Source organism: Cyprinodon tularosa, unplaced genomic scaffold, assembly GCF_016077235.1.
Source record: "Cyprinodon tularosa strain WSP-4 unplaced genomic scaffold, ASM1607723v1 ctg203, whole genome shotgun sequence".
NCBI lineage: Eukaryota > Metazoa > Chordata > Actinopteri > Cyprinodontiformes > Cyprinodontidae > Cyprinodon > Cyprinodon tularosa.
Window position 1 is genome coordinate 138934 of NW_024038748.1, and position 15805 is coordinate 154738.

The following is a 15805-nucleotide window of genomic DNA, read 5'->3' on the forward strand; positions in this document are numbered from 1 at the left end:
ATTTGTAAAGCAGATTAATAACCAATAACTTATAGTTTAACATTGCTGACTATCTATTTTAAATGTTCCGTGCTCAATCTGATTGAATGAAAGGACCATTAAGGCAGTGCTAACCTGATGTAGCTGTAATCTTGTTCTTATACTGGCTGGCTCTGGTCACACTGACCTTGACCCCTCCACAAAAGGTTGGTTCATTATGCATGCTGGCTGCATCTGGCACAAATATTCTCTACTCCACTCATCAGTTTCTCATTTATTTGTACCATCTTTATTAAGGTAATTGTTTCTATCCTTATTTTAAAATCTGGTTGCTCTCAGGGCGCTCCAAGAGAAGCAATGCCACTGCATAGCAATGCACATGGGTTTTATGGGGTAGAGATGAAAACAAAAAACACTGTGACCAATGATGATTTGGGAATCCTCCCAAGCTTCCCTCTGGGCTTTCAGCTCCTGATTACAAATGTAAAACACTGAATACATCACTTTCAAAGATGCTGACTGATATTAAGACTTAAAAGTTCCCTAAAACACCAAGTTATAAAGCTGAACATAAAAGCATAAACAGTTTTATGTGATAAAAGCCCTGTAACAAAGCTGATGCTGTTATTATCTTGGTGCAGATGATTGGATTGATTGTTCAATTAATTCACCTGCCAAGCTCTGCCCATTTCTTATTACCCTTCATGTGATCCACCTGCTCCAGCCTATATCTAACCAGCCCTCAAACCAGTCATCAGTGCCAGATAATTCTCGAGCCTTTGGTGAGAGTTCTCTAGCATACCAGTTTGTGTTCTGATTGCTAAACCCTGAGCCATTCTGCCTTTAGACCTCTGAGCCTGCCTGTTCCGATACGGATCAGTTTGCCTGATCTGTCTTCGGACTCCTGCTGGATTTTGCCTGTTCACCGAACCTGGATCTGCTTTCTGACACGGAGACCTTCGAATCTCTGATCTTCTTGCCTGAACTCCAGTGAACCTCTTCAACACCGGCTCTGGCTTCATCCTCTGGATTGTCCTGCCTTCCTTTAATCTGCTTTGAGCTGATCTCCTCTGATCCTTGACAGATGCTGCTGCTGTTGTGATCCACTGGTCAGGCCGTGGATTTTGGGTTTTAGAATATTTAATGTTTTGTGTTCATGTGCTTCTACAACACCGTGTTACAGTCTTGCTAACAAAGACATTTGTATTGTGAATTGTTTAATGCAAATCTAGATGCTATCAGGTGAATATCCCTTTAAAAAAGTCTAACCACTGCAATAACAATACGTTCATTGTGTATCCCTCAGAGAAATCCATTCTTTTACACAAAATAAATATCATGGCTAGGACCATGAAAAAGAGAACTAATTTTGCTGAATGTACACAGTAAATTCCATGTAGATTAAATTTAATAGATAGTACTCTAATGTAAGGAACAAGGCGTTGCCTTTGCCACAAGCAGCTGACAAAAACCCTGACAAGAGTGACCATCAGAACAGTTGCAAAGCCATGTTTGTTTTAATATTACGGACCACAGTTTTTAGTAAGTAGATTAAAGTTAAACTGTTATTGATGTGCATATTTGGTATAAATTCTACCTAGTAGCATTACCACCCATTGACAAATGCTGGCCTAAATGGTCATCTACAACGCCCAGCAACAACAACTCCTCTTGTTGGCTTCAATCTATTTTCCTCTGGCTTCTGATTGCAGCTGGTAGCTTCTCACATTTCACGCTGCTTCTGAAAGCAGAAGGAATGATGCTCTGATCTGCCTGCAGATCGTTTCCAAGTCCAACTCTTTGTTGCCGTGACTATTTACCCTTTAATGCTCCTCTATTCTCCCAGAAATCTATCACATTAAAAAGCTGACCTGTTAGCCCAGATAATTGTGAAAAGGTGATTTAGTGACCTCTTTAGGGTTAGGTTCGGATTGGGTTCGAATTGAGTTCGGATTGGGACATAAATGCAGTTACTCAAATAAAACTGGAGGTAACGCAAGTTCTATTATAGGTGGAAATATAAAGCTGTGTTTGTACTCTTGTATACTTTTCTGAAATAAAAAAATAGATGTCATCTATAAAAACAAGATTTAATCTGCAGCTCATTTACATAAATCACCCAGCAGCTCTCACATCTTAGACACTTCATCACATCATCGATCTGTGGTGAGAAAACTCTAGGCCGACTGCCTGTGTTGTAATCTAATCCTCTCTGTGTGCATTTTAAAGCACGAACTGCAGGTAATGTCGCTACTGTTTGTGGCAACTACGTTCCAGCCTGAAGCCGAAGGTCAGTTACGTTTTACTCAGTGTGCCTTTGACCTTCTGATATATATGTATGTATATATACACTCACCGGCCACTTTATTAGTTACAGCTGTCCAACTGCTCGTTAACACTTAATCTCTAAGCAGCCAATCACATGGCGGCGACTCAGTGCATTTAGGCATGTAGACATGGTTAAGACAATCTCCTGCAGTTCAAACCGAGCATCAGTATGGGAAGAAAGGTGATTTGAGTGACTTTGAACGTGGCAAGATTGTTGGTGCCAGAAGGGCTGGTCTGAGTATTTCAGAAACTGCTGATCTACTGGGATTTTCACGCACAACCATCTCTATGATTTACAGAGAATTGTCCGAAAAAGAAAAAACATCCAGTGAGCGGCAGTTCCGTGGGCGGAAATGCCTTGTTGATGCCAGAGGTCAGAGGAGAATGGCCAGACTGGTTCGAGCTGATAGAAGGGCAACAGTGACTCAAATAACCACCCGTTACAACCAAGGTGGGCAGAAGAGCATCTCTGAACGCACAGTACGTCGAACTTTGAGGCAGATGGGCTACAGCAGCAGAAGACCACACCGGGTGCCACTCCTTTCAGCTAAGAACAGGAAACTGAGGCTACAATTTGCACAAGCTCATCGAAATTGGACAATAGAAGATTGGAAAAACGTTGCCTGGTCTGATGAGTCGATTTCTGCTGCGACATTCGGATGGTAGGGTCAGAATTTGGCGTCTACAACATGAAAGCATGGATCCATCCTGCCTTGTATCAACGGTTCAGGCTGGTGGTGGTGGTGTCATGGTGTGGGGAATATTTTCTTGGCACTCTTTGGGCCCCTTGGCACCAATTGAGCATCGTTGCAACGCCACAGCCTACCTGAGTATTGTTGCTGACCATGTCCATCCCTTTATGACCACAATGTACCCAACTTCTGATGGCGACTTTCAGCAGGATAATGTGCCATGTCATAAAGCTGGAATCATCTCAGACTGGTTTCTTGAACATGACAATGAGTTCACTGTACTTAAATGGCCTCCACAGTCACCAGATCTCAATCCAATAGAGCATCTTTGGGATGTGGTGGAACGGGAGATTCGCATCATGGATGTGCAGCCGACAAATCTGCGGCAACTGTGTGATGCCATCATGTCAATATGGACCAAACTCCCTGAGGAATGCTTCCAGCACCTTGTTGAATCTATGCCACGAAGAATTGAGGCAGTTCTGAAGGCAAAAGGGGGTCCAACCCGTTACTAGCATGGGGTACCTAATAAAGTGGCCGGTGAGTGTATATACTGTATATATAAACAGTTCGGTACTGAGTTCACCTGAGGACTCATTTTAGTTGTGGAAGTTCCAGGAGCTGGTGGCATAGGTGGGTATGGAGGCAGGTAGGTGGCAGACGGTGGGTGGGCTTCTAACAAGCAACTGAGGAGTTTTAAAGAAGTCTCTTTTGGTAAATTTAGGTGATACACACACATTACTGGTATATGAATGGTACATCGTGACCTCATGTGAGTCCTTGGTAAAATCATGCATAGCTACTCTGTCAGGAATCAATCTGCATCCTGTGGAGGCAACTTTTGCCTACTTTTCTTTTTTATTGATGAATTATGAGTTCTGATCTTAACTGAGGCACTGGGGTCTGCATATTTTCAAATGTTATTCTAGGTTCATCTGTGGCATCCCTGAGAAGTTTTTCCTGAGCTCTTGGAGGGACTTTGATTTTGCTGGACTCTTATCTACTATTCTGTTTTCTTCATTTCTGGAAAATGATTCTCACAGAGATTTTCTATAGTCCCAAATTTTAAAAAATTAGATTTTCACCCTTTTCAAACTGGTAAATGTTATAATTTAATTACATCTACATGTCATACCCAAGGAGGCAGAGTTCTGGGCTTTGCATGTGTTTATTATGCTACGACCTAAAACTGGTGTGTTATTTAGGATAATAAATGGAGTGGAGGTGGACATTTTGAAGGCAGACTAACAGGTCTTTGAGGGTCAGAATTTTAGCTGTTCAAAATCTTATTTGCAGCTGTGTCAAACAAGTAAATAGTTAATAAGTCATATAATGTGATTTCTGCATGTTTTATAGATTATGTCTGTCACAGTGGATGTGCACCTACGATGAGAGTTTGAGAACCCTCCATGATTTCTAAGTGGGAGAACATGCAAAATAGCAGGGTGTTCAAATACTAATTTTCCTCACTGTATTTAACAGGAGGTGTAGGTCCCTTTTGAGTGATTTCTTAAGTCTCAATTCATTTCCTCTTGTTTAAAAGTGTTTGTCAACTCCTTTTAAGGTTTTTCATAATGTTGGAAACATGTCAAACTATAAGCCCCTAAAAAGGTGTGCACCAGAGCAAGCATTCAGAAAAGTGTCTTCCTGAGAAAGGCACACACATAATGCATGGTAATATGTGGAATGGGGAATTATTTATGATATCACCTGTGTGTTACATGTGCTTGAAAAGATCTCAGCTCTGGATGAAAGATATGCTAAAACCAAGAAAATGTGTAAAGCTAGAGACCCTCTCTATGAATCACAATTACAGTCCTAAGCAGCTGAACTAAAGGATAAAATACATTTCTGAAGAGAAAGAGGAGCAGTTAGAACTGCGTCTAAACTCTGATCGACTCCAGCGGATGGACTCTGGAGGATTTAATGTCTGCTGATCGACTGTTTCCAGCCTGCTAGGTCAGCAGGAGTCTGAAATGTTGCACAGGGCTTAAGTAATTGGTTCTGCTCAAAGCTCTGACTGATTGACCCTCTGCTCTGTTCTCCACTCAGGCCCTCCTGCTGCAGATATTGGGTTACCAGAGATGGTGCCAAACTGGGGAACCTTCTGATATTCCCATTTAGATATTAAAGTGCCAGGTGTCATAATAAAAAAGGGAAGAGATGAGGCTTGGGGTTGTGAGCTGTGTAGCTTCTTGACACTAAATCAATCCCTTTATATTCATCCCTCTTTTTTTCCCTCAGTTTCTTTATTTTCCCTGCATCATCTTTTTTAATCTATCTTTCCTGTTTTCCTCTCTTCTTTCCATCATTATTCCCTTTAATTTATTCCCTCTCTTTAATTTCCTCCTTTTCCACTCCTTCTGACCTCCATCTCCTCCTAATCTCCCCCTTTCCTCTCCCTCCCATTCTCACGTCCCAACAGGGCATCCATCCACGCCCCCGTGGCCAGCGGCTCTCCTCCTCACCCCGCCCGCCTGCTCCCTCTGAGTGTGTGAGTGAGTGTTTGCTGCTGGGAGCCAGTCGAGCAGCGGAGGACACTTTCTCCTCTTCCTGTTCTTCACTCCATCATGCTCTCTGCTTCGGCTGCGCCCTGGCTCTAAAACAAAACGGTAAGGGACTTCTCCTTTTTGCGCATTTTGGCGCATTTTTGCTCTCTATGTGCGCGTTTTGGATGTATGCGCTTGGCTCCATGCGGGCATTTCTGACAACCGATTCTCACGCATGTGAAGCTGCTCTATGTGAGGAAACATGCATCCTAGGGAGATTTCCCTCAACATTCAAAGCCTGTAAATATCCATGTTTATCTGATCGATCGCGCATCAGGATCCGTGGTTGTTTGTGGAAAAGGCTGAGATTGGAGACGCTCTGCGCATCAACCCTTGTCCCGCTTTTCTCACCAACTTTAAGAAGCTTGAGTGAAATTTTTAGAGGGAACTGATGGTTTTTTTTAATGATCTGTACACTTTAAGAAGACAGAATAACTGGAGCGGTTTAATGAGCGCTCTGATCCCAGAGGGAGAGCGCTGTCCTATAGGATCAAAACAAACTCTGCTCTCAGTCCGGGCTGCTCTCAGAAATATGAGACTCCATCCTCTCACACGTATGAAAAGCTTTATTTTAATTATACTTATTATGATTTATTTTGATGGAGCTGCTTCCAGATTGTAGTAATTCTCAAATTTACTGATGCGCATCTTAGAAATGAAGGAATCGGGAGAGAAAACAGGAAGAAAACATTCGCTTTGATTGATATAAAAGGTAAATGCTCCCATTTTTTTGTTTTATTTGCTAATTTAGTGCGTAAAAATCCTATTTTTCTTTCATTCAGAGGTTTTAAACGCTCTTGTTCTATTTAGCCTACTCCCCCCCGCTTCTCATGGAAACACCACCGCCTTGTTTCCAGAGCTGCAGGGACTTCCCTACTTGCAGGATAAAACGATCATAAAACTGCAACATTTCTCCATCATCTTCAGTATTCATAGATATCTTCTTCTGGTTTTACAAATAAACGCACCTCAAGAAAGTAGCTTCCCTTTGTTGCATCAAACTCATCTCATGTAGCTACATTAAACATGTGATTTAGCTGCAGGTCAGAGAATTAGTTTGTGGTGCATGATCTGTTGTGCAAGCTTGGTGCAGGTCTACAGGCTACAGAGGGAAGCCGCCTGCATGAAGTGTGACTGTAGTTTCAATGAGGACTGTGACTGCAGCATGCAGAAGAGGGGATCCTCCTGTTTGCAGAAAGCTGCAGCGGGGCTTCCCTGGGCTTTTCCTCTCAGAGTCTTTTTAGGGGTTCCCTCCTTTTTCTGCTCTCACCTTCACCCCCAGCCAGAGATTTAATAGTGATGGTGCAACCATATGTGTGTCAGTAATCAGACTTAGGTCTCTTTGCTCTGATGAGATGTTTTAGGAGAAATGATGGATGTTCCATCTGCATACAGCCTCCATGCTGTTAGTTTCTTTGTCCATAACACAATGACCAGAAGATGTACTTTCAGATTGATGTTTGCCTCCAAAGCATATTTATTATTTTATGAGCCATATCCAATTACTGCTCTACTTTTATATATTGTCTATTGGATTATTCATCGCCACCCCCGCCTCCCTCTCCACTGACTCTCCTCCATTATCTCCATCCTTTGCATCTGTTCTTGCATCTCTCTGCTGTGAAACAGTAAGTCCCCCTCTTTTCTGCTTCCATCAACCTTTGTTTACCTTCAGGGTTTATGTGTAGCTCTTCATCAACTGCTCTTTCTTCCCTCTCCTAAATTTAAATATGCCACTTGGGGAAAGCTCAAGCAAAGCTGCATCCAATTTAAGTTTGCTGTCTTGTAGATGTGAGAGCAAGGATTGGTTATACAACACATATAGTCTCTAAGCAATAATTAATATCTTGTGTTTGACATGCAAATGCAGATTCACTATACTGCCTTCTACACATAATGTGTTTCTCCAAGTTTATCTTCAGTTTAATAAAAATCTAACAGGGCAGTAGTGGGAAACTAGAGCTTTTATGTTCTGCTAGAATAATTCTTAGCTTTTGTTGGGGTTTTATTTGACATAGCTGCAAAACAGGTAAAAATTAAGCAGAGGTGAGTACCAAAAAGAGCAGAGTATCCAAAACAACTTAATGCAATAAGAGTAGGAGTGGGTATTGCCAAAGAAGTCAAGATTCGATTCGAATCACGATTCACATGCCACAATGCGATTCTATCACGATACTTGAAATATCGTGATGCATCACGATGCATTGCGATATTTTCACTGAACACTGGTAGAAAAAAATACAGCCATTACCAATCGCTGACTGGCTGTGTATGATCTGGATAGGGTCTTCAATTGATACATAACTGAAAGCAACTGAATTCATATATAGCTGTATTTATTAAAAACAATCTTTGGAGGTATTGCCATGAAAACAAATACCGGACACAAATATTACTATTACTGTAGTGGACACACTGACAAAAAGTGCTTAGGATTTATAAAACTTCAAATAACAAAATAAGGATAATCAGTGCCATTTACATGGCCTTAGCTGTCCTTTAAACCATCCATCCATTATGTGACATGCTTATCCCAATTGGGGTCGCGAGGGGTGCTGGTGCCGATCTCCAGCTGTCAATGGACGAGAGGCAGGGTACACCCTGGACAGGTCGCCAGTCCATCACAGCGCAACACAGAGAAAAACAGGACAAAAAACCATTCACTTACAGCTAAGGAGGATTTAGAGAAGCCAAATAACCTAACAGTCATGTTTTTGGACTGTGAGAGGAAGCCGGAGTACCCGGAGAGAACCCATGCATGCTGAGGGAGAACATGCAAACTCCATGCAGAAAGACCCTGGGCCGGGAAACAAACCCAGAACCTTCTTGCTGCAAGGCAGCAGTGCTACCCACTGGAGGAGCCTCCTTTAAACCAATGAAATGAAAACATTCAAATGTATGACATTTCCCTTTTTGCGAATAACGTGCGTCATATCAATTTTGTTTTTTCCCTTCTTTGTTTTTAAAGCCAAAATGTACGGAAGAGGCTTAGGGCCACTGAAAAAAAAAAAGTTAACTGATTTTTAAATTTTATTTCAATTTAACATGTGAAAAAAGTCAGAATTCTGACTTTTTTCTCAGAATTTTGACAATAAGAAAAAGTCAGAATTCTGACTTTTTTCCCATACTATACTGAAAAAAAAAAAAAAAAAAAAAAATCAGTTAACCTTTTTTTTTTTCAGTGGCCCTAATCCTCTTCCGTAAAAATGCATCCAAACATCTGACTTAAAAAGTGATGGAGCCGGGCAAATTTTCTCAGTCTCCTCAGGCCTGAAATGCTGGTAAAACAAGGCAGCGGGCATCAACACATCCGCAGCGACATCTGACTGGAAGTTGTATTCCACTTGTTTTTGGCTGATGTGCCCCAACCATTCATGTATTTTATTTATAATTTTTTTTTTTAAATTAAGAATCGATACTTGGCGTCAAGAATCGATGCAGTAGATCACAAAATGTAGGAATCATGAGGCATCGTCATGACGATAATTTTGCACGCCCCTAAATAAGAGTAACATAATTTTCAGTCAAATAAAATGGAAAGTAGACATTCAAGAGTTTATTCAAGTAAGAATTAAAACGACTGGGTATAATGGCTACTGTAGTAATGAGTAATTGTTGGCTTATGACTGATTTAATGTTTAAAATGATGTAATCAGACGGAGTAGCATTCTAATTCAGGTGTTTCTAAGTAATAAGATAAAGTAAAAATACAAATAAAAACACTTTCACGAATCAAGGTTTTCATCATAAACTTAAAATGTAATTTTAAATTGTTTTTATATCTAGAGATGTATTTTTATGTATTAACATATATCTTTTTAAATTGTTAAATATAATTTTTTCTATGGAGATTGGCACTTATTTAGTCTCTTAAAGCTTTTTTTTGGCAATTTTCCAAGTTTTTGGCAAGTTTTCACACAATTTTTTATTATTATACTTTTTTTGTTGTGAAAATAAAAAAATAAAAAATAAAATGGATGAGGAGACAAACTGGTTAATATTAATTTATGCTTTCATGTTTGGTTTGCAAAAGGATCCAGTTGTCAGCAACAGAAGGTTAAAATCTCACAGCACATGCACGGACAACAGGCATGGAAACAGAAGGAACCAATGAGGAGAGATGAAAAGCAGGGAGTTTATATACACAAGGGAGAGCAGGTGAGAGTAATCCGATGGAAATGAGAAGCAGCTGACAGCCATGAGGGCAGAGAGCTGAGGTACAAACCAAAATGATCAAATAACTCCTGTTCCTTTCTCGTTTATGAGGTTAACACATAAATGATGCTGGTTAGATCCAGGCCTACAGCCTTCCCAGAAGAGCCACAAAAACACAGAAATATAGCAAACGGCTGAAGCTCTTCATTACAAAACCCAAAGCATTTCAAAATGTTTCCATATGCATGTGTTACACACAGTAAATAAATTATGCTTTTTTTGTTAATTTCTGAGTTAGGATGTGCTGTTAGGTCATGTCACTCAAAGGATTGTGAGATTCTTTATAGTTCTTCAGTGCCAGTGCAGGGACTTATGAGCTCCCTATGCTAAAGGAACTATGAAAGGAAACATGCCGGCTCCTTTTCCTGCCTCCTTCCTTACTACCGGCTGTATTCAGACAACCCTATCATAGCAAACTAGTTTGGCTAGGAATCATTACCAATTACAGCATTTCCAATGTGACAGAGACAGAAAGGAACACAGGAGGGGATGTAACAGAAATCTAAATGTACGTACATAAACACAAGAGACCTACAATAACGTAAACAAAGGAATGAATACAACACTATTGTAGGCATAATGAACACAGAGGAAAACTAAATAAGGTAAGGCCTTAAAATACGTTATTACAACATTAAAATAGCGGATTGTGACACCTGCTAGCTGCAGGAAGCAGGGTTTTGTCGACTGTTGTTCACAGCTTACACCTTCATATGTCACTATGTCATTTTTTACAGGAGCTGGACGTAAGCAGATTTATCTAACCTGAGAATTTTTGTTTATCCCGAGTGGGGATTTGCATAATTTATGGCACATCAAAATACCCTGATAAAAAAAAACTAACAAAAAAACATATACATATATATACATATATATACATATATATATATATATATATATATATATGTATGTATTTTCTCTACATGTTTCTTCTGCTCACTGTTTTGTTTTTCTGCTCATCTCTTGTCTTGATTGTTCTTCTGGAACATTTGTGTTGTGTTCCTTCCTGTTTCTACTGTAGAGCCCCATCTCAGCAGTGTAATTACAGAAAAAACATGGATGAATGTCTTTCTAGAAGAAGAAGGGAAGCTTGATCCTAAACTGGCCCAAGGGAACAGACTCTTTTCTTATTAATCTGGGAGTTCTGCAGTGAGGAGACGGCTCCCTCTAGTTTGGCGTGACCCAGGTTAAAGGGCTGGTTATACTCCTGCAGCAGTGTGTCGCAGTGAGTTGGTCGCAGGTATGACGCAGATATTTTTGATTGATGCCCAATTTTGAAGCGTGGTCTGCACTATGTTATTCCACACCACAACGCAAGAGGGACAATCAGGAACTAGCAGTGGGTGTAGATATGATCGAAGTGGAAAAACGCAAGGGGCGACAAAGGAGGGGCGAAAAAGAGTGGGGTTCCAGGAGAAAAAAGGGTCCGAGCATTCTCGCGTACCTCGCTCTTCTAGCTGGTCCACAATGGCGGTCGTACAAACAAAAGGTACCAAACAGGAAATAGTGAATATAGTGTAGAGCGGATATAGATTTGTCCAATCAAAGGCATTCACCTACAGTTTTGGAGAGGTGCAGCAGAGTGTCTGTGGAAGGGGCAAATCTGCGACACACATGCAGATGACCTGGTTTCTAAGCATAAACCAGCCTCAACACAGGAGACGATCTTTTATCTAATGTTTAGTTAGATGTTTGAAAAAAATGTTCCGACAGTCGACATCTGGTTCTAAAACTGGCGCTCCTGACCCATGTATCTAATTCAGGTTTCAACTCACTATTTATAAACCTGCAAAAAAATCACAACTCCACCATCAGAACATGTTTGATGTTTTCATGCTAAACTTTACTAATCAAAAATTTAGCTGTTCTGCAACCAACCCGGAACCCAGCGTTCTCTACCTGTTTCTGTATAACCATTCATTGAACTTCATATATGTGTTTAGTTCACAGCAATTCCAGTTAACGTGTTATAAGGCTCAAAAAGAAGAAATTAATCTCATTAAATATATTTTGATTTGTATATATTATTATATTTGCTTTTCCATTTGGGTAGGTAAAATAGGTGAGAATTTCCCAAAATGAGGTGAATGTTAAGAGGTTAAGTAAAGAGCATACTTTGACTCAGTGCATCTTCAGCATCTTCAGGTTTGATCCACAGATGAAGGCTAAACTGTATTTTTGGATCAACCTGTGAATTATTTATTGTCCTGCTGCCACATGTTGGTACAAACAAATACCTGAGATAAGCTACACAACTATATAAATACAAATACATGCATACATATATGTATATATATATATGCAATAATATGAAATATATGCACACATCTAAATATATGCACACACACAAAAAAGATATTAATATATATCACTTAGGTTAAGAGTCAAATTCAAGGACCTGTTGCTATAATTTCCTTTTGGTTAATAAAACCCACTATTTGTTTTTGTGTCATGGTTGTAGCATCATGTAACTCCTGTGGTGTTTCATAGCTGCAGTAAGAGAAGCTTAAACCACCTCCGTAATCATATCAACGCCCACCTGAAACAGCTGCAGCTGCAGCCACAGCGGCTGCTTTTACAAATAAGTTACTTGAAGTACCTGCAGAACTGGAGTCAACACAGTCTGGTACTGGAGTCTCCCAGAGCAGCGTTTAAGTCCCTAGAGGTGGGGGGAGGAGCACATCTGTGCAGACCAACAGGAGGCAGCAGACAGGTGGGATCCAGATAACTTTAATAATTTAACACATTGGGGTCTGAAGCATGAAAGCAAAGCAGGACCAGACAGAGCAGCAGTGCATAAAAGTGATGAGAACTGGACTAAGACATGTTGGCTTAAACCGTATCTATAAGTGAGATCAAATATAAAATAAATTCCTTTGTTTATGGATGAAATGGAATATGGAAAACAAAACAGAAGAATTCAAGAAAAAAAAAGAAAAAAAAGAGAATAGAATCAAAACATTTTCTTAATTTAAAGGATGGATCCTGAAGTCACTGAAGACCAGAAATTAAAGTTAATGCAACTCTTCTTCAAAGTATTTATCCGCTTTATAAATTAGTACCATTAGTACCATCCTTACAGAATTATCCTTACACCACCATGCTAGGCGGAGGGTTCTTAGGTGCAATAGTTCCTCTATGAATTCTGCAGATTTCCTCTTATTGGATTCATCTTTTTTGGTCTGGATTTAAAATAGTTAGAAATGGGTAAATATGCTCCTCTTGCTTCTAGTTGTAAGATGTTCACCACATTCTGCCAGTGGGGAAGATACTGCATCTGTGGAGGTTTATGAGTAAACAGTTTGTGTGGGGTCTGCTGAAATGTCAGCTTATTTTTTCCTGATCCTAAAAAGAAATAATTAGATTCTGTGTGTATTTATGAAAATCCAATATACATTTTAGATTAAGCTCCCAAATACTTTTTTTCTTAAAGGTATTGTGGAGGATTTTTGCAATTTTTTAAAAAGACCCACCCTCTCCAATAAACAAAAAAAAATTTCATATGCATAACCCTTTACCTGCTCCCGAGAGGGAACGCCTATTAAACGTATGCACGAGCGTGCACATACCCATTTCTTTTAGTGCATGCTCTATTTAAAAGTTGCTGTTCTCGTAGCTCATACAAGCTTACTGTGTCCGAATGTCCGCCCTAACCCCTAAATCCCTCAATCGCTATATAGAGCGGGACTATATAGTGGACTTCATAGTGAAATCAGTTTACTGACCATTTAGACAGATGATCTCTTTTTTCTCTCCCCGTTGGTTACGTATATCCTCCTCCACTGCGCGGTGCCTGGGCCATCTTATTGGTCACCACTGTCAGGTAGTGACAGCCTATGGTGACAGTGGGCCGCTATGACAGCAAATCCCATAATGCTTTTGAGAGCTCTCCCTGTGACAAATCATTCCGGAATATATCTGTCTCTTCTGAGGCCTTTCTTTTCTTCTCATACACTTCATTGACACCTATTCTCTTACGACCGCCGGAAAGAACCGTGGTGTGAAAGCTGAGCTTCAACAGCTTTCTGAACTCATAGCTCAGCACACATATTTTTCTGAAAGTGTGCATGTGCAGAAAAAGATAGCTAACTGGGGACAAGCACGTAGGATGGCCTTACATATCATCAGAATGATTGACAATTTGGAGGACCACTTATTTAGATGATCCACCCAGAAATATGCATTTGAAATCAATGCATTGAGAGTCTAACAATCCCTGTATCCTTGCAGCAGTGGTACTTTCAACCTAGAGTCAAACAGCCAGGGCTCACAGACTTCGTCTCATGATCTACAGCAGACATGCAGACGAGGACCTGCTGGATGATGCTGCATCATTCATGAACTGCTAATGGTGGAGCTGGAAGAATAGGTGCAGCAACGGCCGCCTGCTAAGAAGAATCGGTGCAGTTTCTCTGCCATCAAATCCCCCTCTATTACCTTTGTCGTCATATGTTTTTCATCTGCAGTAAATACACACACACAGACCTTACCAGTAGAAAAATATTGTCTATGTTCTGCTCGTCAGTGGTGCACTCTGGGCAAAGCTGCGCAGCTCTTTTAAGCCATCATCATGTTACCATTATGTTACATAACTGGAAGAGTGCAACTGCAAACCATTTCTACTGATGTTTTAGTCTTTTCATTCTCCTTGCATCCATCCAGCTTCTTCAAGCTACTTTCCTAAACATAACGCTGAATCCTTGCAGACCTTGAACCATCCATGCTCTATAAAAAGCCAGTTTTCAAAAGATTTTTATTTCTTAAATGGAAAAAAGGTATATTTCTTTTTTTTAAAGTGATTAACCACATTTTTTGCTCCAGTTTCATCACTCAGGGCAAAGATCTCTCCAACGTACTTTAGGTCGATACGCTTATTTTTATTGAGCCCAGCTGCCTTTTGACTCACACCTGGACTTCCTCCTCAGCCTATTTCAGCACAGATGCAGGTTATGCTGAAATCTTTAGAATTGGAATAAAATTATGTAGATTCCCTCACTTTTAATGAGCTTGAACGCAAACATTTTTAACATATGAACCTCCATGATTGCACATAAACATAAGGGAAGCACTGTGAAGATGTGGACCCCGTGCCTATAAGACTGTCATTGGCTCGGCAATTGTTGCCAACTTAGTGAATTTGTCGCTATATTTGCCGACTTTTTCAGACCCTTCTAGTGACTTTTGTTCAAAAAAGCAACTAGTTACTAATCTAGCAACAATTTCCATTCATGTTGAATTATTTGGTCACATTGTGAAAGCACAGATCGCTGTGAGTTTACCTTCTTTAGCGAGCAGCTAGGGATTAAATCCCTTCCTCCTCCAAGGCAGTGACAGGGAGTCAGATGCAGCAGCTGCAGCCTGTATTTGCTGTCAGAGAGAGAGGATCGACTCTGCTGTTTCCCCACTAAAAATGAGTCACACATTTGCAAAATTTCCACAGATCTCCCCTGAAAAACAAAACAAAAAAACGGATGTAAATATAATATTTAGCAAATTTTTTCTTTAAAAATAGATCCTACAGGCATTTAATTCATACACTAACTCATACACTGCATGCCTCTGCTGATAGATTTGAAAATATAAGATTTATTTATTCATTTACTGTCCAAAAACATGACTGTTAGGTTAATTAGCTTTTCTAAATTCGCCTTAGATGTGAGTGTGTGTGTGGATGGTTGTTTGTCCTGTTTGTCTCTGAGTTGCCCTGCAATGGACTGGCGACCTGTCCAGGGTGGACCCCGCCTCTCACCCGTAAGCACCAGCACCCCTCGCGACGACAGCTGGGATAAACGTGGCAGAAAATGGATGTAAACAATAGAATCCGGGAAGGAACATAAAATGCTATTCACTAGCCTATGTCACACCCAAAAAAACCCCCCAAAAGAATGCAAAAGCATCACAAGGAGGAGAGCAAAATGCCTGATATTAGAACATGAATCATGTAAATGATCTGATTTTGTACATGTATTTTCTTACTGCCTCAGACTATCCATAGATCCCCAAGATAAAGGGGAGGTATTAGGCTGTACGACTAAAGGACTA

The 15805-nt window shown here is 40.3% G+C and overlaps 1 protein-coding gene across 4 annotated transcripts in view; it reads left to right on the plus strand.

Annotated features, from left to right (window-relative positions):
• Nucleotides 1–5461: 5461 nt before the first annotated feature.
• Nucleotides 5462–15805, plus strand: part of slc8a2b (solute carrier family 8 member 2b) — a 224316-nt gene continuing 213972 nt past the window's right edge. For 2 of the 4 annotated variants that reach the window (XM_038284868.1, XM_038284870.1), the window contains exon 1: nucleotides 5462–5611. The gene's annotated coding sequence lies outside the window, so the exon portion shown is untranslated. The remainder of the gene's footprint in view (nucleotides 5612–15805) is intronic. The other 2 variants (XM_038284869.1, XM_038284871.1) reach the window with 1 other exon arrangement.